The 25,432-nt window shown below is 40.1% G+C and overlaps 1 long non-coding RNA gene across 1 annotated transcript; it reads left to right on the forward strand.

Moving 5' to 3' along the window:
* The first annotated feature begins 2,870 nt into the window (after nt 1-2,870).
* LOC121912654 lies at nt 2,871-21,289 on the forward strand. Its single transcript, XR_006100130.1, has 7 exons — nt 2,871-3,338; nt 4,645-4,703; nt 10,992-11,119; nt 11,242-13,604; nt 15,621-15,709; nt 16,121-16,226; nt 19,108-21,289. It is a non-coding gene; the product is annotated as an uncharacterized LOC121912654 (long non-coding RNA).
* The last annotated feature ends 4,143 nt before the right edge of the window (nt 21,290-25,432 follow it).

The raw sequence follows: 25,432 nt of genomic DNA on the forward strand, positions 1-25,432 counted from the left end.
TATTATTAGACTCACTTGGCTTCTCTCAGAGTGTAAATAGACCCACTCACTGTCTACCACCACACCCTTGACCTTGTTCTGACATATGGCATGGAAATTGAACATTTAACAGTTTTTCCACAAAATCCTATTTTATCAGACCATTACTTAATAACTTTTGAATTCCTATTACTGGACTACATGCCACTGGACAAAAATGTCTTCACTAGATGTCTATATGATAGTGCTGTAGCTAAATTTAAGGAAGCAATTCCATCAGCACTGAATTCAATGCCATGTCTCAATATTACAGAGGACTGTAGTTTTAGTCCCTCCCAAATGGATCATCTTGTTGATAGTGCTGCAGGCTCATTGCGAACTCCACCTCATCGCCCCTTTAAAAAATAAGATGATAAAACAAAAGGGGTTAAGCTGCATGGTATAACTCCCAAACTCGCAAATTAAAGCAAACACTGCAAAAATTTGAAAGGATTTGGTGTTCCACCAAACTGGAAGAATCTCGCTTAGTCCGGCAAGATAGTCTTAAAACATAAAGGAAGGTCCTCTAAAATGCCCCAGTCACCTATTACTCATAAATGGAGGAAAATAAAAATAGTCCTAGGTTCATAACTCTATTGATCCACATATTCCTATAGCTCTCAATAGTAATGATTTCATGAGCTCTTTAATGATAAAATTCTAACTTTTAGAGACAAAGTTCATAACCTCCTGCCCTCAACCAGCATCAATTTATCCTCAAACACAGGAACCTTAGAAACAGCTGTAAAATCTGATATATATTTAGACTATTTTCTCCAATTGACATTCCTGAACTAACTTCAATGATTCCTTCATCTAAACCATCAACCTGTCTCTTAGACCCCATCCCAACTAGGCTGCTTAAGGAAGTCTTACTCTTAGTTAGCACTTCTTTACAAGATATTATCAATATGTCTTTAGTAACAGGCTATGTACCACAGTCCTTTAAAGTAGATGCAATTAAACCTCTTCTTAAAAAGCCTACTCTTGATTCAGGAGTTTTAGCCAACTAAAGACCCGTATCTAACCTTCCCTTTCTCTCTAAGATCCTTGAGAAAGCAGTTTCCAATCAGTTGTGTGACTTCCTACATAACAATAGTTTATTTGAGAATTTTAAGTCAGGATTTAGAGTTCATCATAGCACAGAAACAGTATTGGTGAAAGTTACAAATGATCTCCTAATTGCATCACCACTGACCATCACATTCTATTACAGAGACTGGAACATCTAATTGGCATTAAAGGAACTGCATTAAGCTGGTTTAAGTCCTATTTATCAGATCGATTTCAGTTTGCACATGTTAATGATGAATCCTCCATGCACGCAAAAGTTAGACACAGAGTTCCACAAGGTTCTGTGCTTTGACCAATACTGCTCACCTTATATATGCTTCCTTTAGGTAATATTATTTGGAAACACCCCATGCATTTTTAATTGTTATGCAAATGCTACCCAGTTATATTTATCAACGAAGCCAGATGAAACCAATCAGTAACTAAACTCCAAGCATGCCTTAAGGACATAAAGACCTGGACGACCTGCAATTTTCTGCTACTAAACTCAGACAACACTGAAGTTATTGTGCTTGGCCCTAAACACCTTAGAATCACATTATCTAATGATATAGCTACTCTGGATGGCATTACCCTGGCCTCCAGCACCACTGTAAGGAAGGAATTATTTTCAGAATTTTCAGAATTATTATCAGTATATCTCCTTTAACTGCCACATAAAACAAATTTCAAAGACTTCCTTTTTTCACCTATGTAATATTGCAAAAATCAGGCACATCCTGTCTCAAAAAGATGCAGAAAAACTAGTCTACACATTTGTTACTTCTAGGTTGGATTATTGCAATTCCTTATTATCAGGCTTCCCGAACAAGTCTCTAAAGACTCTCCAGCTGGTCCAGAATGCAGCTGCACGTGTACTGAAACAAAAATTAGGAAAAGAGATCATATTTCTCCCATTTTAGCTTTGTTGCACTTGCTTCCTGTAAAATCCAGAACAAAATTTAAAATCCTTCTCCTCACCTACAAAGCTCTTAATGGTCAGGCACCATCATATCTTAAGGAACTCATAGTACCCTATTACCCCACTAGAACACTGCGCTCCCAGAATGCAGGTTTACTTGTAGTTCCTAAAGTCTCAAAAAGTAGAATAGGAGGTAGAGCCTTCAGCTATCAGGCTCCTCTCCTGTGGAACCATCTTCCAGTTTGGATCTGGGAGGCAGACACCCTCTCTACGGCTTAAACTAGGGTAGTAGGCTTAAAACTTTCCTTTGGTTATGCTTCTATAGGCCTAGACTGCCGGGGGACTTCCTATGATGCACTGAGCTCCTCTCTCCTCCTCCCCCTCTCCAGCTGTACCCACTCATGTACCATTAATGCATGTCACTAATCTGGCATCTTCCTCTGAGTTTTTGTGCTTTCTCGTCTCACAGGTTCCTATAGATTTCCGTGAGCTTCCGTGGGTCGTGGTTGCAGACCCTGTGCTGCTGTGGTCCTGCTTGACACCCACACCTACTATTATTATTACTAGTCATATTTCTATTATTATTGTTGTTGTTATTGTTGTTATTGTGCTTCTCTATGCCTCTCTCTCCTCTCTTCCACTCCTTCTTTCTCTCTCAACCCAACTGGTCAAAACAGATGGCCGCCCACCTACAGCCTGGTTCTGCTTGAGGTTTCTTCCTGTTAAAGGGAAGTTTTTCCTTGCCACTGTCACCAAGTGCTTGCTCATGGGGGAAAATTGGGTCTCTGTAAAATAAAGAGTACAGTCTAGACCTGCTTTATGTGAAAAGTGCCCTGAGATAACTTCTGTTGTGATTTGGAGCTATATAAATAAAACTGAATTGAATTGAATTGAATTGAAATTCAGTTATGGGTGCCCACAGAAGTTACAGTTCTTGACAAATACGTTAATAAACACTTACTGCTTACAACTAGTGTGTTACAAATCCTTTTATTAACTGTTTCAATACTGATTATAAATGCTAAATATAGGGACTTGAAGTGAAGTGTCACCACATAAAAAAATTGCACTGTTTATTACATAGAATGCAGTGTGCAGCGAAATTTCACATCTGGACACCCGAAGAAGACTTTCTTATTTGCCTGTTTTTAGCCCTTTTTGTCCCAAAGTTAGTAAAGCTTACTTCTTCACTGCATTCTTTGTTGTTAGTGTTCTAGAAGTTCCTGATGCAGTAACCAGGCTGTGATCCCTCACTGGCTTCCCGCCGGTGAATGATGTGGTTGAGTGTTTGCATGTGTTCACTGTAATGTGTGACCAGGCTGAATGGACCAAGGAATGAATCAAGGTGGAGTGTTTTCACTGTGCACAACCACAACAATAGATTATTACAATAAATTATTTGAATTGTAATTGTAATTTGCAGCATGGGATGTCTCCCACTCAAATGTCCCCTGACTGGGTAATTTCTACAGAAATATCAAGGCAAAAACAATTTTGATTAGTATTTAGTCATTTCTATTTGTGCTGCAAGTGTAATCATACCCTTCACCTGCAGAATTTACATATTCTCAGTAATTAGTGTGAAGAATTCCAACACAGCCTATGAATTTAGTGTCTGTACGAAAGCACAATGCTGCTCAATGATTGGCTTTCCCAGTATATCGACTACCATCCCCAGTCTACCCCTCCAACACACACACATACACACACAAAGACACACAAACAAGTCACTGGTACACTCATGCATCAGAATGAGAAACGGCAAGGTGTCCTAATCTTAACGGGAGGGAGTGGGGGCATGTGTAATTTCTTATCCGCCGCTAATTACAGCGGTAACAAGACCCAGGAGAAGTGACGGCTGCTGGTTTAGACGTCTGCCGGCTTGACAGCAGGGTTAATTAACAGCCTTCCACCAAGATTAAGATGGGACAAAAACTAAATAGATCAAGATACACACACACATACTCAAGCGCAGGCACGCATGAGGTGCGCACATAGACACGCTAAACAGCCCTTCCACTAAGAGCTTAGATTAAGATAGCCACACCATCCTATCTATTTCACCAGAAAATTAGCCTCCCGCTCGGTTGGACAGGCTCAGCAGACACAGAGCCATCGTCTCAGACCTAATGTATTCATTCATACACCTGTGTGACTTATTGATACTGGCACATGCACAGCAGAATCATTTTGGTGATCCTCTGAATATGGCTCATGAGAGAAAGCAGAGAAAGTAAATTGCATTAGGGAGCTGACAGCTATTGCATACATGGCTGCAAACCCTTTAATGCCCATGTTGTATTCCCTGCTGAGCACATACAATGACCCTATCCATCTTTCCTCTCTCTGTAATGTCATAAAGTGTGAATTTGGGTCTGAAAGATTTGTCTAAGCCCTGCCTAATATGTCCCCATCTCCACCTTTCCTGGTGGTGGTGCGTTCATGCAGACACACACATCTCACTGCCAGGTTAATGTGGCACCACATTCATTGGGCTGTAGCGTGTGTTGCCTCCCTTACCAGCTGTCGTAATGTAACTCCTTTAGAAGACTCCATTTGGACGGAGAGGCTGTATGAATAAAAGAAAGCACTTTCTTTTTCGCTCCCTATCTACTCTAAATCCTCCCCTTGCTGCTATCTTTGGCCTGCAGGGTTAGGAGATTGGAACCTGGAGACACACTGTTGGTGTGTTTTGCCCCACAGAGACACGGTAAGGTTCAAGAGAGAGAGAGAGTGTGTGTGTGTATGTGTTTGTCAGAAATGCATCAACATGTCAGTTCTTTCACATACTGTTAACAGTGACAATGTGTCAAACGTGTCAAAACTCAGCTGCAAGTATATTCCATAAACATGACATCATGCATATGCTTATAGGTAAATTAAGACAAAAACATTTAGCTGGTATTATACAATAAACAAACAGTAGTTGACATTCATTGTAAAATTGCTCAATACTACAGAGGCTGTCAAGGGAATAGCCTAAGTGATAATACACAAAAAGGTGTCCTTACATATGAAAATAATGAGGTGAATACTCTTCCCTGGAGTCCATAATCATCAGAACACCTCATAGAGCATTTTCACACTTACACCACGGTGGTTTTGTCAGTAGTTTAATATACAGTACCTTTGTGTACTGATTTGTAAGGGTTAGGTTAATTGTTGAACTGAACTATTTTTGAGGTGTCGTAATAATACTGCCAGCCAGTTGGAGACAATTATTTTTGGAGCGATGGTAGAACAGCTCTTAAAGGAATAGTTCACCATTTTGGTAAAACAAGCTTATTCACTTTCTCTCTGAGAGTGAGATAAGAAGATCAAAACCACTCTCACATCTCTGTGTTAAGTACAAAGCTAGAGCAGACAATAAACACTGAAAACAGGTTGACCCTACAAAAATATGCCTACCAACACCTCTAAACCTGACCTTAATACATTGTATCTTGCTTGTTATACATACATGTAATACATAGACATAAATTTTAAAAAAGCAAATGGTTTATCTGCCCGTCACTGGCAACCTAGCTGCACAACCTGAGCCTGATGGGAATATCAATTGTTTGGAAGGAATTTGGACATACAACCAAACTATTAGACAAACTGAAATTATGACCTGATGATGGCGCTAAAAGAAAGGTCAGGGTTTCAAAGTTGTTCAAATTCATCCTCTGAGGACCATGTATGCTGTACCAAATTATGTTTCCTATAATGTGTAACAGAATAATCCTGATCAATGTTATCTTAATATCCAGAGTGAAATGTCATTTAGTTGTTTTCCCTTCATTATCCAGTCTGGTATTAGCTTATGTTAATGCTTAGGAGGGGGGATATTTTTTCAGTATTGACTGTATCAATCCTGTCTGTTGTTTGAGAACAGTTAACATTCATCTCGAAATAGTTTAGAGTTGTTATATTTTTAAGCCGAGTTAATTGGTCCACACTTATCGTCATTTTTGTTGGCGCTAATTCTGACTCTGGAACAGGTCATCTCCATTTATACTCCCATCTACTGATTGCCTCAGCTGTTTTTACATCCTGGGAAACAGCTGTCAATGAGCACAACACCAGCCCTATTTGATTCACTGAAAAAATTGGAGTCATTGATGGCGATTCAGAGGTCTGAAATTAAGCTAGATGAATGCCATTCATGCCACACCCTCACCAGATGAGGCCTTTATCTAGATTACACGTCTCCCAGTGCACGTAAACTGCAGTCGCATCCCTTTTCTCCTGCATACATTCTGATTCATCTGCTGTTTCAGTGGTGATGTCCACGATGTATAATGCAAAGCTGGGGATGGGAGGGGGTGGGGGGCTGCTTCATGTGGAAAGAGGAAGGAGTCCCTGCTCCCATTAGAAAGAATAAGTTGCAGTGGCATGTCTGCTAACAGTTTCCTACATTAGCACTCCCAGCTCCCAGAGAGTCATGCTTCAATGACAGCACTGTGCTCAAAGAGGAACTGGGTGAGAGGGACCGGCAAAATGTGGGAGGGAGTTAGGGAGGGAAGGAGGGAATAGAGTGAGATGTCTGACCTTAAAGCAAAGCGAAAAAAGCTACTGGAGAAAGCTGCTGGAGAGAGGAAGGGCAGACGAATAAGGGAAGAGAAGTTTGGAAGTTGGTGCTGCGCTGGGGGGAGGATGGAGTGGCCGCAGTGGCTGTCGATAAAGACACTGAAAAAGAGACAAGAACGAGCGGGTGATAAAAAGGGAGAAAAGGAAGGGAGGGGCGGCGGAGAAAGAGGAGAGAACGATGACAGGAGTGTTGGAGATGAGTTGGAACAGCGGGGAGGGGGAGAGAACGATGTCTGCGATTGAAATGCAGAGAAGAGGATGGAGCGGGGGGGCTGAAAGTTTCATGAGGGTGTCACTATGGAAGCATCGAATTTTCTCACACCATCTGTGAAAGAAGCATTCCTCTGGGGCAGCTGATGCGGAGCTCGTGTGTGTATCACTGTGTATTTGTGTGCTACAGTGGGTGTTCGGGGACTTGTGGCGGTCTGACTGGCCAGAGGATGTGTTTTCTATTATTCACATATCAACAGTGCATTCAGCAGGGAAGAGGACACAAAAATGTGTGCAAAACAGTGAGAAGAAGAAAGACATGCCCATGTATCCAAAGCAATAACCTGGTCTCAGTGTGTAATTCATGGCCTTCAGCTCCGCCATACAGTACATTTCAATTGAACTCCCCTAAAACCCCTTCTTTATTTCACGCTCCTATTCAGCATCCTCTACAGCAGCCTTGTGAGTTCTCTTATGACCATTTTCACTCACCTGCCGTTACAAAGATTGCTGTTTTCCTTCCCACCGCAGGACCTCACGTACTAAAACGCTAAACGAGGAAGGTCTGCGGTCTATTTGTCGTTAATTGGCACGGTGCTACCATAGATTACCGAACATGACAGTGTCTTTTTCAGAGAAATCTATCTGCCGTGACCTCTCTGGCACTATTACAGCAAGGTCAGAGAACACAGAGGGAAACCAATCAATACAATATTGAGTGCGAGAGCGGACCAAGTCTGATGCAGAGGGACAGAAAGAGGGATAAGAAGAAAGAGGACGCGGGCACAAAGGGAGAGAGTGGAATTGTAAAGGAAAAGTACAGAGAAAAACTGGGAGAGTGAAAAAAGGGTTAAGAGGAATGACCAGGGAGGTGAAGGGATGGAAAGGAGGGAGGCATATACAGCAGGAGATTGCGAGCCGTGGGTGAAGGATTGAAAAAGTAGAAATGGAGGATAGGAAGGCCCTGAAGGTGGCTGCAATCTTGCGAGAGGTAGCAATATCAGTCTACAATACTGCCACAGGCACAAACACACAAGCCGACACCCGTGGATGACTGTTGGGTTTGAGAGATGGTCAGTCTAGGGAGAATATTCTGTAGCCACAGGCAAAACACATATTGCCCCAGGGAGGTGTCTGATAACACTGTATACAGTAAATTGTATACTGTATACTGCATGCTGGGTGTGGGAGTGTGTAGATGTATGTGTACATGTATGTATGTGTATGTGGCTGTATACGTTTATATTGTAGTATGTGGAGAGTAAGCGAGTGGGGGTATTGTTTAAGTATATGTCTGTGTGAGTACACATTGTACATATTACATACCTATATATGGTGGTGTACACATCTGTGGTATGATGTATACATGGTGTATACATCTGAATCTGTGTGCATATACATCTGTATGTATCTGAATTAATTTCTACATACCAAATAGGAATGCAAGCAACTTTTTGTACACCTGAACTGTTGTGTACTGTGGCACCCAAAGACATGACACCGCTGGACAGAGTATACTGTAAAAGGACTGAGAGTGTACTCAAGTCAAGTCAATTTTATTTGCATACCCAATATCACAAATCACAAATTTGCCTCTTTACAGTCTCTACAGCAATACAACATCCCCTGTCCTTAGACCCTTGGTTCAAATACGGAAAAACTCCCTAAAAAAAAACGTTTAACGGGAAAAAGATGGAGGAAATCTCAGGAAGAGCAACAGAGAAGGATAGATGTGCAATAGATGTGTGTACAGAGCAGAACACAAATGATATAGATATAGAATACAGCATTGTACAAGATAACAAAATTATAATGGATTTATAATATATATGAAGAATCTGATGAAGAGGACGCTAAACAGCTTCCAGGTGCCTCCAGAACAGAATAGAACCTGAGCCATGTGACCTCCATCAACATAGATACCTGGCAGGAGGACAGATAACACATGCACACATCAAACCATTCACATACACGGGAGAAGAGACAAGAAAATACATTATTCACACAGGAGAGAGAGAGAACGATAAAGACATCATTCAGAGAGAAAGAGAGAGAGAGACATGATTCAGGCTGAAGTCCTGCAGGATGGGGAACCAGATCCAAAACCTCAGGAAATGGCACCGACAGCCAGGGAAGCAGAGCCGTTCCAGGATGGGTGCTAGTCCAGAAAGAGATGCCTGAGAGACAAAAGAAGACAGGAGGAGAAAATAGAGGGGCACACAAATTGGACGCTCATGTGCTTGTGGAACAAACAAACAGAAGGTTAAAGAGACTGTTAATGGTTATCTAACGGTTCAGAACAGAACAGTAATCAATAATCTTGTTGGCAGATCAGCGCTTAGTAAATTCATTGTGCACTGCCATGCTAGTAGCTCTGTGAGGCTTTACTTTCACAAAGTAGTGCTTTGAACTAAATGATTATGTTAGCATGCTAACATGCAATGTTTACCAGGTTAACCATCTTAGTTAAGCATGTTAGCGTGCTAAAATTTGCTCATCTGCACTAAATTAGCGAACACAAAAAGTACAGCTAAGGCTAATGGGAATATTGTTAGTTTTGTAAATATTTAGTCATAAACCAAGGTATTGGACAAATTGAAATTTTGACCAGATAATGCCAAATTTTATGTCAATTCATCTAACATTTTGCTTAAAACTACAAATGTGAACCACATGGTGGCGCTGGAGGAAAAGTCAGGTGGTCACCAAAGTCATTAAGATTCAACCTCTGGGCACCATGAATATGTGTACAAAAGTGTGATTGTTTTAATGCTTCTTTGGTATTAAGTCCTGTCTGAAATACTAGCTGATATTAAATATCATTATTCTTCACATGGAATTCATCACATTGATTTGTCTTGGTGAAGAGTCCGGCTAAACTGTTTTTTCGTGTGATAGTCATTGTTCAGCACCACACAATGGATGGCAACATGCCATCCTCTTAATTCTTACTAGCTTATTAATGACCTGTTCATAAAATAAAAGATAATACTGAAAGAAGAGCTGTATTTCATACCTGATATTTCGCTTGTATGACAAAACAATTAGTGCTTGTTCAGACCCAAGCTTTTGAACCAATAAATAAAGACAATTAAACCAAGGGAAAGGGGAAGTAGGCAAGCAATTTACTTGAAATTTCCAGAGGCTGATGGCGAGGCAGCCTATGCAAAGAATGTCTGTTTGTTTACAAATTGCCAGAGTTGAGTTTCCTCTAGGATTTATTCAACTCAACTAAGGATTTATATGAAGTTCCAATGCAGGGAGGTGTGCCCTTTACGTGGCGAGGCGGAAAGTAAGGGACTTTCATAGACATGAGTTTGCATCCTGTCAGAGGCCTGCAAGTAATGTTACTCGTATCGGCCGAAGTAATTATGACGTGGCGCAGTTCAGATGACGTCTATATAAGGTGACAAATCTTCATTCGGAGGTGGCGGGTTGGGTGGATGGATTAACCCGAACTTGCCAAAAGTAGATTTTGCAACAGGAGACCACTGTATGTTTCCTGTTTCCAACCACAAGCTGGGACAGTTTTTCAAAAACCGTAACTATGATCGTCCCCTAACCTTAACCCTGTGGTGTTTATTGTTGCCATAATGACATATTGTTGCCTAACTAGTAAGGATGAGCGAGTACACCATTATCCGTGTCTGTATCTGTATCTGTTCAACCAACTAAATTATCTGTATTCTTACTCGGAATGGACGGGGCTTAAACCTGAAATGGATATGTTTGATCAGAAGTTGGGTTGATCAGAAATTTATTGTTTATTAAAAAACTATTTACAGAATTGAGCTTCAGATCAAGATTCAAGAGGCAATTTACAGAAAAGGTTTTTATAAACTTGAATGAATAAACTTCAGCGAATCAATGAACACAACACATGCAGTGTTAAGAAGTCAAATGCATAAACTAGAGTTTTCATACTCAACATAGCTTTCTTTTTTTGGATTTTTTTTACTTTTTAAGAATTAAATAAGTGTGACGTTTGTGTGCATGATTGCAGGGTTTTTTCAATACCTAATGTTTTTATTCTTTTTTGGGGGGAGGTGTATTTTTTATTTCTTCACAAAGTGAAACACAATGTTAATTATGTGGTGTGGGCGTGTGTGTGTGTGAGTGAGTGAGAGGGAGAGAGAGAGAGAGAGAGTGGGAGAGATTGTTCTACTGATCAAATATTCCTATGCTATTTTTCAAATCCTCATTTACTTTAATGAAGACCAGTTGTTCCAAGGCAAAGATCTAGGCTTGTACGCTGTGGACTGACTGCTATAGGGCCAGCACTGAAGCTTGCCTGACCAGTATTTCACTGGGTTTATCACTAAGGCTGATGTCCCCATCTGGCAGGTACGCCTACACATCACCTGATGGTGCATGTGTCCTCATTGGAGTAGCCGATTTCTTTTTCTGCAGGAAGGAGAAGACTGAGCTGCCACTGGTGACATGTGTCTCTTCTGTGTTTCTTGCAGGTGCAGCCACAGGACCACACAGATCCATCCTACAGACAGATGTCCTCTTCATTGTCTCCACATCAACACTGTTTGGGAAACAGCTAACTTTATTGTCTAGCCTAGCTTTAGCTTTTCCCTGGACTCAGCAGCAACCCGATTACAACTCTGGCATCCTGATCATCACTACCATCCATGACAGCAACAGATTCATCCCCATCAACTTCAAGAGTTCCCAAATACAGTGACCTGATGATGGAGTACAAGTCATGCAGGAGGGGGATGACCTCAGAGATGGAGACACTATGTTTTGAGAGTGCCTGTTTGACCTCCACCAGCTGCTGGAGCATATAGAATGTATAGTTCCACCTTGTTGTTATATCTGTTATGAGCGTGTGCAGAGGGAGATCCAGCTGCATCTGCAGCTCATGTAGTCTGTTGCTGGCTTTGCTTGAGCAATGAATAAAGCCAGAGATGCCTGTGGCCTTGGAGAGAAGGGATCTCACAAACCTGGTCAACTCCAGTGCTTCGCCACCAAGTGAAGTGTACAGGACACGCAACGAATGTGCCCATAACTCAGGGCCTTCACTATGTTGGCTGCATTATCTGAAACAACAAACACTATTGTAATAGACTGCTCAACAGACTCTTCCCACGCTCTTATCTTTTCCTTAAGGCAGCACAGAATGTTTTCTGATGTGTGCTCAATGTCTAGCACACCAACATTTAGCAGCCCTGCTTTCCCCTGTACTGAAGACTCCCCTCCACATTCACACCAGTGCCCAGTAATACAGAGATATGTGTGAGCATTGTGGTAGCTGGTCCAGAGATCAGTAGTGAGGTTGATGACACCTCCCTCAGCTGCCTTAAGTGACTGGACCAACTCCCCTCTCATTGCCTCATAAAGCTCAGGCACTACAGTTAGACTGAAAAAGTACTTCGATGGGATCTTATATTTGGGCTCTGGAAAGGCAAATGACTTGAAACCTCTCCCCTCCACCACAGGGAAAAGCTCAAGATTAGCGCAGATCATTTTACCTATTATCACTGTAATTTTTTTTGACCAAGAGTGGTTTGCTGGGAATTGCTGCTTGGCTGCAAATGCCTGATTTGGTGGGCTTTCTCATGTGATGAACATATAACATGATTATGTAGAGATGATGTATTATAATGTTTTGAATCCCTACCTCAGCTGATTTTGGACTTCCAAAGCTTAGAAATGGCTTTGGAGGGATCCCTTTCACAAATGGTGAAAGAGTCCTATACTGTAGAGGTCCTCTTGGTCTTTGGTGGAGGAGGACCACCATAACCAGATGCAATATTGGTCCCAGTGGGGGGAAAATGGGTAGTTTCATTGCCACTGACTTGATCCTCACTGCCCTATAAGGTTGAGCAAACCCTGACTGCTGGTTCAGTGTCAATGAAATTACACTCTGTATCACTCATTGTATAATCACTGATGGTATAAGTTTCAAATAAATAGCATAAAAATGTGAGAGAGTGGGAGGGAGAGAGAGAGAGAGTGTGTGTGTGTGTTTGTGTGTCTGTGCAGTCAAACACATTGGCTATGTAACAGTTCAATATATATCCAAATATTTAAATCCCATAAATAAAGTCTATATATATTTAAGGCCTTAATTTGTAATATTTATACTATTATTTATTGTTATGAGCTATAGTGAGAAAAAGTGTCAGGCACTCAGTGCATGAACAGCCATATTTAATAAAAATAAATAATGAAAATGTGTTCAGCAAATAATGTGTGTGTGTGTTTGTGTGTGTGTGTGTGTGTGTGTGTGTGTGTGAATGGATGGTCAAGTAGTTATGTGCTATAGTAGATACACAATGCAAGATTCAGCCTGTTTTTTTTATTTGCAGCCTAGATCATTTTTATGAGTGTGTGAGTGTTACGTGTATGTATGTACATGAAACAGTGTGTATTGTGCATGATCGTTGTGATTGTACCTGTGTGTCCATGTATGTGGGTGCACATTTCACATTTGTCCTCTTTCACCTTGTCCTCTAACAGATACAAGGCTGCATGTTCAACATGTGCACGTGCAGCATAATAACGTTCACCATCACTCCTCTCCTCTCCATTTCAATACTGTTTCTCTCTCTTTTTGTTACCATCACACTCATACGTGCAAACACACACACATGGCACCACACTTTCTCTCTCTGGAAAGTACACTCCACGCCTGCCCAGCAGCCCTGGAGTGTGATTCATGTGTGTTTTTCTTCCTTGCTGTTCTGCGGTTGGAATATACAGTAGCTAAGGCTGAAACCACCTGTTCTCCCTCTAGGAAGAGATGGAGAGGCAGAGATCGAAAGAGAGTACAACACAAAGTTAGGATGCTGCAGAGAGAAAACGAAAAAGAGAGGTTAGCAAGAAATAAAGAGAGCTGGAAAGTTTTGAAAGAGTATAGGATATGGAAAGATGAAGTGGAAGAAATTTAAAAAATGTTCGGAAACACAAACAGACATATAGAGGTAGATGAGAGAGGTTTCACATTTCACGCTGGTGAATAGAGATATAAAAGCAACACATATTAACGCGAGTTTGTGTGTGCAAGTAGCAGATAACGAGGTGGCGTCTGAGTGCTCTGTGTTTACTCTAATTAACTACATCAATACTGTCAGACAGCTTTTCAGGCTTTGATCGACTCCCCAAGCCTGCCAAAAAGTCTGCAAAACACACCCGTCAATCACAGCCATCGTCTTTTTATGCTAATCTTATTCCAAAAACAAAGGAGTAAGAAAGTCATTCATTTACTTTGCAGAATGAAATGAGTGTCGCTGGTCAAACTGGATAGCGGGGAGTGTTTTCCTCCGATTGGGATTCAACTCTCATTCCATCTCTATCTACTTCTTCTCCACCCATGCCTCTTTCACACTCATGACATCCATTACTTTTTTTCCTGCACACACACACCTATGTATACATGCACCGCTGGCCTGACGTTGAATATGTAAATCGACATCTGCTCCAGTACCCAATCTCCAGCCCTCACCATGTGTCTGATATGCTAATGCAGCTAACACAGTTTCTTCACTCCACATCTTCCCTCCTTTTCCCTTCCCTCCGCTTCCTCTCCTCAGCGCCGGTTTACCCGAGTCTGCCAAGGATGAGCAGATGAGGCAGAGGAGGGGAGGGAAAGAGAGAGTTGCTGAGTGTGGGAGGAAGGACAAAGCTCCAACTCCTCTGGCGCTTTCGGTGCTTCTCCCTCGTTAACCGCGTAGGTCCCAACCCACCCCTACCGTTGCCGTTTTCACCGACAACTTATCAGCCGTAATGAGCTCAGAGGTTGAAACCTTGCAGTCACATTTGACACACCGATACTGCAGTGTACTGATGCACACAGTTAAAATGCAAAAAAAGTCATGCATTCAAGCCTGCATGTGCAGCATGCAACCTTTCCGCTTGCAAACACAGCCATCACATTTGCATTGAGCAGTGAGATGGATGGCGTCCCATTCCAGGGGCATTGTTCTCAATCCAAGTCCTGGAGTGTGCTTTGATTTATAAAGGATGAAATGGGACAAGACCTGTTTCCCAGAGATCCCCAGTTGGCTGTGTTCACAGCTTTTTCCGCTTTGACTGAGTTCTGAGTGAATACATGAATGCTAAAAGACACTAGCTGTGGCTCTCCGCTTTGCTGGCTGCATGTGAGGCCACACTTGCTGTAAGGGGGCCTTTTCGAAAATGATAGGGGACAGTATAGCATGTGGGTGTTTCTCCAAATGTTGTAAGGGGTCTGAATGTCTGACACAAATTGATGTCCCACATAGCCTTACTGTTTTTTTTCCTGAGATGCAGATGAGAACCATATGTCTTTCTGCTTCTATAAAAATGGGAACAAGTAGTAAAAAATTATCGAACACCCAAGTCGAGTCTTCTTATTACACCACGCAAGCAAACACATTTATCACGCAAGATCTCATTTATCAAGGGAGTGTATGACCCAAATGGATCGCAAAATGAATCTGCACTAATTTCCTTGAAAAATAAAACATTTATCAATTTGATCTCCATTTGCACCAAGAAGATCAATCTCACATCTGGACTGAAACGTGTATTCTCAGTGGTCAGGACAAGCAGTTGTCTGTAGGGTCTACATCCATGCAAACTTAATACATCCTCAAACGTTATATAATACCATATGATGAAACATGCCACTTTACTTTGGCAATTTTATAGAATCAGCAAAAGAAAGAGACTTGTCAGACAGTTTGTCCTTCAGCTAAGTGATGTTGCTGCAATCCTTTTTGTATTTCTAATTCAAAGCACAAAGTATATATTAGCATCATCATTATTGTGAGGAATTAAATTTGCAGCAGCAAATTAGCACCGGTCAGAGCTAAACTCCACAAACATGTTGCAATTCCCTTTGAACTAGTCTGTCGCTCCAAGGGATGGACAAAATGATGGAAACACTACACGAAAGGCTAACTTTGAAGCAGCTAAATCCTAGAGGCAGCAACAGAGGTGAGTCACTTTCAGCTGAATGCCAATTAGCAGCATGTCAACCTCAAAAGAGGCCCAACATTCAGCCAATTTTGAGGTCCAGTGGTTGGTCAAAATTGAAAGTTTGCAACTTTAATGTGAACTTTTCAATTTGACTCTCATCTATTTAATCTGTAAAGTAACTTTCTTGAGTCTCAGTTGCCTGGCAGCCTCAGGGAAGCAACAAGACTTTAGGAAGTAACTGCGACCAGCAAAGAAATAGTCCAGCATATAACCTCCTGTAAAACCACAAATTGTTATTTTTACACTTTGGTTTTCTATAGATTAAACAAATGAGATATAATATGTTAATAAGTGAGCTTCAGAGGTGCTTGTAGGTGGATTTTGTTACATTTGGACAGATCCAGACTAACTGTTTTCTCCTGTTTCCAGTCTTTATGCTAAGCTAACCAGCTGCTGGCTGAAGCTTCTTATTGAACGGACAGATATAAGAGTGGTATCGATCCTCTCATCTAACACTCAGCAAGACAGTAAGCAAGTAAGTGTATTTCCCAAAGCATTCCTTTAAAAGTTAGCTTTTCTGAACAAGAAATCAATGGGGGTTATTCTTAACTGAACAATGGAGAAGCTGCTGGTCTGTACTTTCATGCCAATGTACTGTATGTGTGTTTGTTTGATGAGATCCTGGATCCTGGCAAGATTGGGTGGTTGGTCTAATCAACCGTAAAATCATGGATTGTAAAAATTACAGAGATATAATTACTCCATATACTATTCCTTAATTCAATGCAAGTCTGTGTGAAAGAGTAATTCTATCCTTGAGGAAACCCAGGCAGGATATAAAAATAGTTACTTCACCACTGATCACATCTTTTTACTGAAACATTGATTTCTATTGTTTTGTCTTTTCTGTTCTTTATTGATTACAATAAGCCATTTGATACAGTTTGGAGAGATGCATTCTGGCACAAACTGCTGAAAGTAGGTATTAATGGCAAATTCCTGGATGTATTAATGAATATGTACAAAAATATCAAATCGTGTGTTTTTGTTAATGGTATCAAATCCAAGATTAGCTGGAATTAGACAGGATGAAACTTTATCACCTGTTAGAAGAATATCTTCTACAGATTGATTGTCAGCCTTTTATGATTATTGACACCATGATAGACAGTTACATTTAGAGTATGGTACTTTTACATTTTGGTTTTCTATGGATCAAACAAATGCAATAATGAAGAAAATAATGGATCAAGTTTTTGTATTTTTGGACAATTCAAAGATGAAGGTCAATAAGGTTACAGTATTTGGTTGTATTTGTAAGTTTGCATGTAATGGAGAGGATCTACAGATTGATTAAAATATCTCAGTATCATAATAAATTATGATGGTCTGCTAAAGATAGCTATTGAAGAGCTACATAAGAAAGCCTATAGAACTTTGGATTTATTTACTAATAAATATAGAAAATTAGATTTACCATGTAGTAGATTAGATCTTTTTGATAAGTTAGTGACCAAATTATTTGTTATGCATGCGGGATATGGGCATTAAACCGCCACTAAAATTCAGTATACATGAGTGGGCAAATACCCAATGTGTGTAGTACATAAAGGGGAATTGTTGGCCTCTGGGAGTGGTTGCTAGAAAATAAAGAAACTAATATTTATATTAACATTAACACCAGAATCCCAAAAATTTCTGGAAGATATAAAGGCTCAAGGGGTTCTGTAATTTTCGTAATGACAACCGTCTGAAAGAAAAGTGTGATGTCTTGTTTTAATGTGACATTGCAGGTATAGTGACTGTTAGGAAAAAGTACTTGTCAAAGTAGTATCTACTGTATATAATATTTTTACATTCAAAAATGTGCTGGGCTGTTTATGTACACTGTTGGGTTGCTCATGCTGGTTCAAAGGGGTTCATTTGCAGCTGAACAGCTGGTTGAGTTACTTTCACCCAGCTGGTTCATTCATTTTCCCACTTGTCCATTGTCAAACTTTCTTGATCCATCTCATACAGTTGGGGGGGGGGGGGGGGGGGTATTCTGTAACAATTATTGCAAATATTGAAAATTTGCAATTCAATGTGTGGTGGTCTTTTCTGTCCCACTGCACATTTTCATCTTAACAGTTTTTGGTAACATTAGCTGACTAGCTAATAACATTACATATGCAAGAATGTCATGTGGTAGTCAGGTGGGAAGGATGTGAAAAAAATATTTGAATATCTGAAGGTTGTAGCCTGATGTGTTCTAGGTGAAAATCTGAATTGGGCCTACAGAAAAGGAAAATGATAGTAATATATCCTGTGTATTGATAAAAGGGCATCTTAAAGACTTCTCTTACTCATTGAACTGTCTGACTCTGGACTGTCTACCTCACTGATCCAACTAACAGACCTGACTTATTGGCTCACCTAAGTAACAACCTGTCTGACTGTCTAAAGTGGTATACATGTCTAATTAACTGCATAACTGACTGGGTTGTCTAACATATGTCTTTGATTGATCTATCAAATGGACATCTCTTAGCATTCTCTCCTAACAGATGCTTCCTGCAAGCCCACATCATTTCTTCAAACAATGTTGTTGTTGTTACATTTGTTTTCCATGTTTTCAAAATTGATCAGATATCACAAGACTTCCAGAAGGAAGGTGTATCCCAAGGCAGCGGGAAAACCTTTTGAAAATTGGGCTGCTGTTGGTGACAGAATCCTTGCATATGCCCAGATATTTTGTATTATGTATTTCAGACTTCTATAACACAATATCAATTGATAAATACAACTTTGCTGTTTGCCTTTGTATTGAGAAACTTGTTGCTTGTTGCATTTGAGCCTTCCATTAAGTAACTCTAAAATATGCCACTAAGTGCCATTTCTGGATTAAAAATGTCCATTCTATACTCCATTATCCTTGATGCTATAGATTATGTCTGCTCTGCTTCCCTCTGCCTCTTTCTGTCCTTTCTCTGTCTACCTCCATCTCTGTTGCATATCCAAACGTGTGTCCTTCAGACGGCCTAAGTAAAGTCGGCCAACAAATTCAAAATAGTCCTTATGAATTTAAAAACCCGGCACGTATGTATTCATTGTCAGTCATTTTACCGTGATAAAAAAAAAAAAAAAAAATCTAAAATGTCTCTGACTTGTCTCACATCCTTTTGAAAGCAAGCCCTCCAGTGAACAGCAATCAGCATGGAACAAATATGTTACTTTTTAAATTTTAAACAGTCCTTAATAAGATGTTACAACACTTCCTGTGATTATAATAGGCTACGCAATCAATACTCTTATAGTTACCAATCAACACCAGGGCAGAAAAGTCAAAAATACTGCTTCAGAAATATCAACTGTTATATATAGCATACCTTTTTAAATGTTAATGCAACACTATGTATTATGCTCAAATTGTGTAGATGCTAAAGGTTAGAAAGTTTTGAAGGTCGTGCCAACTCTGCTTCCACCATCCATCTACAAGAGAAGAGGAAAAGTCTTCAGACCCACCACTGAGGAGTCCCAGAGGTCATTTATTGACATGCAACCTTTAAGTTTTGCTTTAGTTTTTGAAGGTTTTTACTGCTTGATATGATTGATAACTATGAAGTTTAATTTCTCATTTCGTTTTACATTCACAGTTTGTTATTTTTTCTTTTCAAACATTCTGGCCCTAAATTACCTTCATAGATAACCCTCTAGTGATTACGGGAGTTCTGTAGCCAACTATTTGAGATGGAGCAGATTTTTATGATGGCAGTGCCTAATACTCTCAAACACAGGGGCATGACTGAAGTTACTGATGGCTAAATTGGTCTGGTGTTTTATCTACAGTCCTTCTTTTTAGCACCAGGGTTGTTCATCATATCCTGTGTATTCATGAATAGGAGCTTCCAAACAATGAAATTTATTCACTTAACACTATACCTGTAAGATCTGATGTGTGCAAATAGCAGCGCAGGTGTGTGGGTTTGTGTTTTTAATTGTTAATGACATTATCAACATTAAAGTAATATTAACAATAGTATTATTTGCCCAAACTACTATTTCAAAATAAGTTTTGTATTAAGTTGCAAAGACTGGGTTTGAATACAAATTTAATTTGTTTGCCTTAAACATATTTGCATTCTCATATTTTGCAATGTTTATACATATTTGCAATCGATGGTTTTTGGTGATCTTACTTTTATTTCTTTTTTGCATTTTGATACTATCACAAAGTAAGCTCCATAACTTCAGTTTCAGTTATATTGCAACACTAAGTGACTGATGTGTAATTAACAGGTGGGGGCCAACATGGTTGAGTATTTACAAAATACAGAGACCAATTAACCGTTCTCGCACATTTTGTGCCTTGGGGATGAGATGACTACATGCCAGGCCTTCACCAATAATTTCTGGCCACGCCATCGAAACAGACTCCTTGCTGGGGGCTGTTGATGTTTGTTTCAAGGCATTCTCTGTGTTTGACATCAATTACACCAAGCTGTTCAGTTGGGTTATTTTTCAACCCAGCATTCTTTTGAGTATATGTTTCTGTCTATTTTGCTGTCACATTGTAATAACCCTAAATGTATATGTAAATTGGGTGCCTTCTTGAAGAATCTTTAGCCTTTGTTTAAGTTATTTATAGTGCACTTTTATTCCTGCTGTGTGCTGTTGTTTTTTCATTATTGTATCATGTCATTATTATAGTTGAGGTCCTCGACTTTCTCTTTTTGTACTTTAAGTGCATGTTTTCCTGTCACATATTTAACTGCAGTTTAAGTTGTCTTTTCTTTAAATTGAGGAGGATACTAAATATGATCCACACCATATTTGTGGTCTTCATTCCATCATTTTTCATACACAAGAGTTACAACAGAGAACATTTACCAGGACGACACTATGAACAACAATGTGTGCCACTGTACTATATATGCTGTGCTGAATATGTAGATGGAGAAAAGACGTGTTCTGTGATCACTGGAAAACTTTAGATTATACAACGCTTGTTTATATTTAGAGTGAACAGATCACAGAAAGAGGCCAGCAGTAATGTATGAGTCTGAAGAAGCGATCCAATGCTACTAAGTCACTCCATACCTTTCATGGAGTGTAATAATTTGCTTTGGTAATCAGGACACAAGCTCTGCATCCCAAGAGATGGGAAAACTAGCAGCATCGGCCACAAATGGAGCCTTGCAGTAGTTCAGGCAAGGCCAGAAGATGCTTAATATACACATTCCATATACCATCCGATCATGTATGACCATGACCTATCCATATAAACTAGGTGATCCCTGTATAGTGCTGTACAAAGTTTTGATGTCATTTGAATTCTCAACACTGCATCCCACTATACTGCTAACTTAACTCCCTCTACTCCCCCAGTCTCTTCCTGCATTAGCATTTAGATGTAGGTGAAATCAGAATGTTTTTCTCTTTATGCGTTCTTGTTCATTCAAATGTTGTGTACCCAAGGTTCGGCTGGTTGAGGGGGGTGGGGGTTCACCAGCTCAGAGACAGTTCATGTCGGGTTCACACAGATTTGTTTCTGAATCATCAGAGCAGAGCCGAACCACCAAATTCAAATGTTTGTTATTGTTGAAATAAAGCCTTGACTCGAGTGTCCTGACTGAAATGTAATGATGTCATCTGCAGGGCATATGCCAACGCTATCACATACTGAAAATCCCATTACATTACATATAAATGTGCAGAACTAAACAAAGTTCATTTTTATGGTTTAAAATCAGATTTTAATCTGTGTTCCTAGGCTTTATACATACACAGTTATATCAGCCCTGAGAGTTTTAGCCAGGAGCACAAAGGTTGTAAAAATATGTCAAACACAAGTCTGAAGCAAAGACTGACAACACAGATTTAACAAAACTGTATGTATACATGACTTTAAAGGAAAGACATCCAGTCAAATCAGTGTAAAAAGACAGAAACATAGAGATCTGAGCAGTATAATAAAAGTTATATGGAGTAATAAAACCATTTCAATTCATTGTCTTACTGCTCAGAAAAAGCCAAATGATGCCTTCAGCGCACAGTGGGCCTCATGCAAGAACCACTCGAATGGACAGATTCATTCTTAAGTGACACGTATGACTGATTTTGTCACATTCACCAACTTTCTCCCACTTATCTTAGAATTTTCTCTAAGATATGAATATATTCACAAATTGTCCAGGCCTGTCCAACAAGGAATGTACAGATAGATAAGAATCATACTACTTTAATCTGAAAGAATTTGGAGTTTAAATAACTAAACTAAACTTATTGGAACACCTTCTGTTCACCATATAATCATCATCATGGATTGCCAATATACTGAGATTGTTGTTTGTGGTTTTTAAATTAGCATATATTGGCATGACAACTTATTTCAGTAGTTCAGTAAGTAAATTCTCTCACTCTGCCTCAGGGTCTTTGTGCAGGTCGCTGTCCACGATCAGGACAATACTCTCTTGTCTATTTCCATGACTGTCACCTCCTCTTGACCTCCTCCCGTCTAAGTCATGGACCGTTTTTAGCATCTAATTCTGAACCGTTCCCTCTTTTATTTCTGTCACACTGCAGCTCAACCTAATAATATTTTCTCATTGTTTTGGGTCGCCTAATATGACTACTGACACTGCTAAATTTGTTAAGAGTTCATAACTGCAGGAGCTGGAGCAGGGAAAGAATATGAAAATGCTCCATGATACCCAGTGTCTGCTTTCTATAAAAGCTTAGTTGTGGATGTGTGTTTGTTCATCAGCCTTCTGCTGGGTGTGTTTGGATGTTCGGATTGCTCCATATGCCCGTCTGGTGACTGAGGAACATAGGGTCATTTCACAGAACCAACTCCATCCTGTGGAGTAAACACTGCTTCCTCGTGACGTCCCTGAGTTTCAACAGGATCATACGCATCATACACTGGGTTTCATCAACAGCAGGATGAAGTCAGATCCCTACAGCGGCGTCCCCAAACACCCAGTGTAAACATCACTGTGCCTTTATAGTGTAAACATCATTGAACCCTTATAAGAAATACATTTCTTAGCTCGTTCATCCTGCAGTGCACTGGAGGCTTTCCTTCTTGAAGAAAGCTCCTTTGTGAAGTAGTCACGGTTAAGGATGCAGTATGAGAGCTGGAAGCTTCTCCTACCCCTTCTTAGACACATGATACATATCCTTAAGATGTTCATGTTATTATATCCTCCACATGACTGAGATGAACAAAAAAAAAGTGTATTTATGTACATAGCCATGAGCATGAGCAATTGTATCTATCATGCTGCATTTTGTGACTGATTTTTATGATGTTCAGGGTGCAGTTTTTGATAAATGAGGGCCATTTTGACTTTAATTGAAGGTCAGCTGCAGCTGAGCCTTTAGTTGTAAAACCACTTTGAGCGTTTTGTGTCATATTTCAAAAAATGCTTGTACCTTTCCTGGCCTTGACCCTGGTTTAAATACAGATATGTGAATCCTGGTTGTAGCTGTAATAAAGCACATAGTCTTGAACATAACCAGAGACAGGAATTCTAGCTTTCTGAGCTCAGAGAGAAAAAAAACCCCAGCTATGATTGGGAGCATTTACTACTTTGCCCTTCTCCTCTGGTAGTGTGTGTAGGCCATTGGTGTTAATCATCTGCACTCTTTCTCAGCATTACAGTGTTTATGTATCATGCACACTGTGTGATGTGTGTGAATTTCATACACTTCATAATAACACCTTCTTGGGTGCTTGGCTGCACTGTAGGTGGACAGCTCGTTGTCAGCCCTTCATCCTTGACATATCATGCACACACATGCGCACACACACACACACACACACACACACACACACACACACACACACACACACACCGCACAGCCACACATAGATCGCCCCATCATTAGAGTCTGGAGCACAGACAGACATAGGGGGAGGTGGAGTAGAGATGGATAGACAGAAAGGAAGAGAAAAAGAGAAGATGGATTCAGGAGGGAGGATATTCAGGCGCATCATTAGCACCAAGGATGGAGAGATCTAGGAATAGAGGAATATAATGAAGATAAGACAATTCATTTGGGATTTTAAATTCACAAAAATATGCAAAAACGTGGAATGTGAGCAGAGGCTTTTAACTGCTCGCACCCTGTCAAGCCTGCACAAAGTGATACATTTCTAAAGCTGGCCTAATTATCGATTGCTTCAAATTGTCATAGGATGGGCGAAGCGCATTTATCCCAAACTAATTACCACAAGTTCAATTGTAATTAAAAATAAATGTCATAATATTGTGTGAATGTGTTAAATATTGATTTCTTTGACCATTAGGGAGCCATATGTGTAAAAATGGATACAGAGATGAAGCAGCTTCCCAGTGTGAAGTTCATTAAGGGAAGCAGTGACAATTAGCCAGACATGCTCACCAGACCAATCAGAAAGTCCTACTCGGATATTTTATTCAATTTCTCTGTGCAGAAATGAGCCAATTTCCACAGGAATGTGCATCTAGAAAAAAAACCCCACTTTGTAAGCAGTTTGTAATGAGCAGGACTCTCGGACTGACATGTATGCGCTAGTATCCATCTAGCTTAGCTTATCCTGCTGAGCCTGAAATAGCAACAGTGCCTGGAGTTTGATTATCATTAATTCAGTTTAATTTCCTCCACCATAACTGAAACATTCATATCCGCACATGAATTATTGGGTTTGAATATCTCAGATTGCATCACAGGGAAAGGCTCGGAGATGGACTTGAAATTTTAAGCAGGGCTCAATATTTGAACAGTGCATTCCAGGAAACCACATAGAAGTTGTATTGACTTCCATCACTTGCGTTTCACTTTAGCTCTCAGAGAATATTGAGTTTATTGAAACAACATCAGCCAGTCTCCAAGGGACAAAAGTGGTGTGTAACAAAAAAAAAACGGGAAGGGCTGCAATTACTGGCTTAGAGGGATGATTCAGAGATGACAAAGAAAAGAGTGTTTGACGTCAGATTCACCCCCAAGATTCAAGATGGACAAAATTGTTCAATTACATGTCTACAAATATACTTAGAGTAGCTGTAATCAATATTTTTATATTAACAATGGATCAGATGACTGCTTATGGGAGAGGGGTTGTTCATAGTGAGAAATCCACACAGAATTATCACACAACTGCAGCTCCTGTCAGCTCTATGTAGAGCTTTAGCCTCTTTTAGCTAATTGTTTTGGACTTACTGCCCACAACTTTACTTTTCGATTCACTCTCACCTCTCTCATTGGCATCATTTTCAGCCACAGAAGGCAGCTGTTTGCAGCAAAAAAGGCACTAAAGACCCACTGTATGCTACCTGCCTAGCACCAAACAGCAGACAGATAAGGTTAGCGGCTAGCTGGTGAACAAAGAGCTAGACATTTCCCTCAGGGGGTAGTGGAGGCTGAAAACAGAGCTAAAAAGAGAGTGAATATTTTCTTATTTTCACCCAGAGGCCAGAAACATTACTCCAAATGAATGCTAATGTTGTTCCATATTAGCTGTATAAATATGCAAATGTTTGCTAACAGCTTCACCACATTACCTTAAAAGGTGGTGTCACTGTTGTGGACAAAAAAAAAACCCAAAACAGTTGTTGTTGGTTTAAATTTGAATGCAAAAGTTTTCAAGCACATCTGTTGGATTTAGGTTGAGAGCACGGCCGTAGCGACAACCGCTGAAATAGGACATCAATGTGACAATAATGCATACATTGTAGAAAACCTGTGAGAGTAGATTTGGCAGGTGAGGAGACAGGA

This window comes from Thunnus maccoyii, chromosome 15, assembly GCF_910596095.1.
Source record: "Thunnus maccoyii chromosome 15, fThuMac1.1, whole genome shotgun sequence".
NCBI classification, from domain to species: domain Eukaryota; kingdom Metazoa; phylum Chordata; class Actinopteri; order Scombriformes; family Scombridae; genus Thunnus; species Thunnus maccoyii.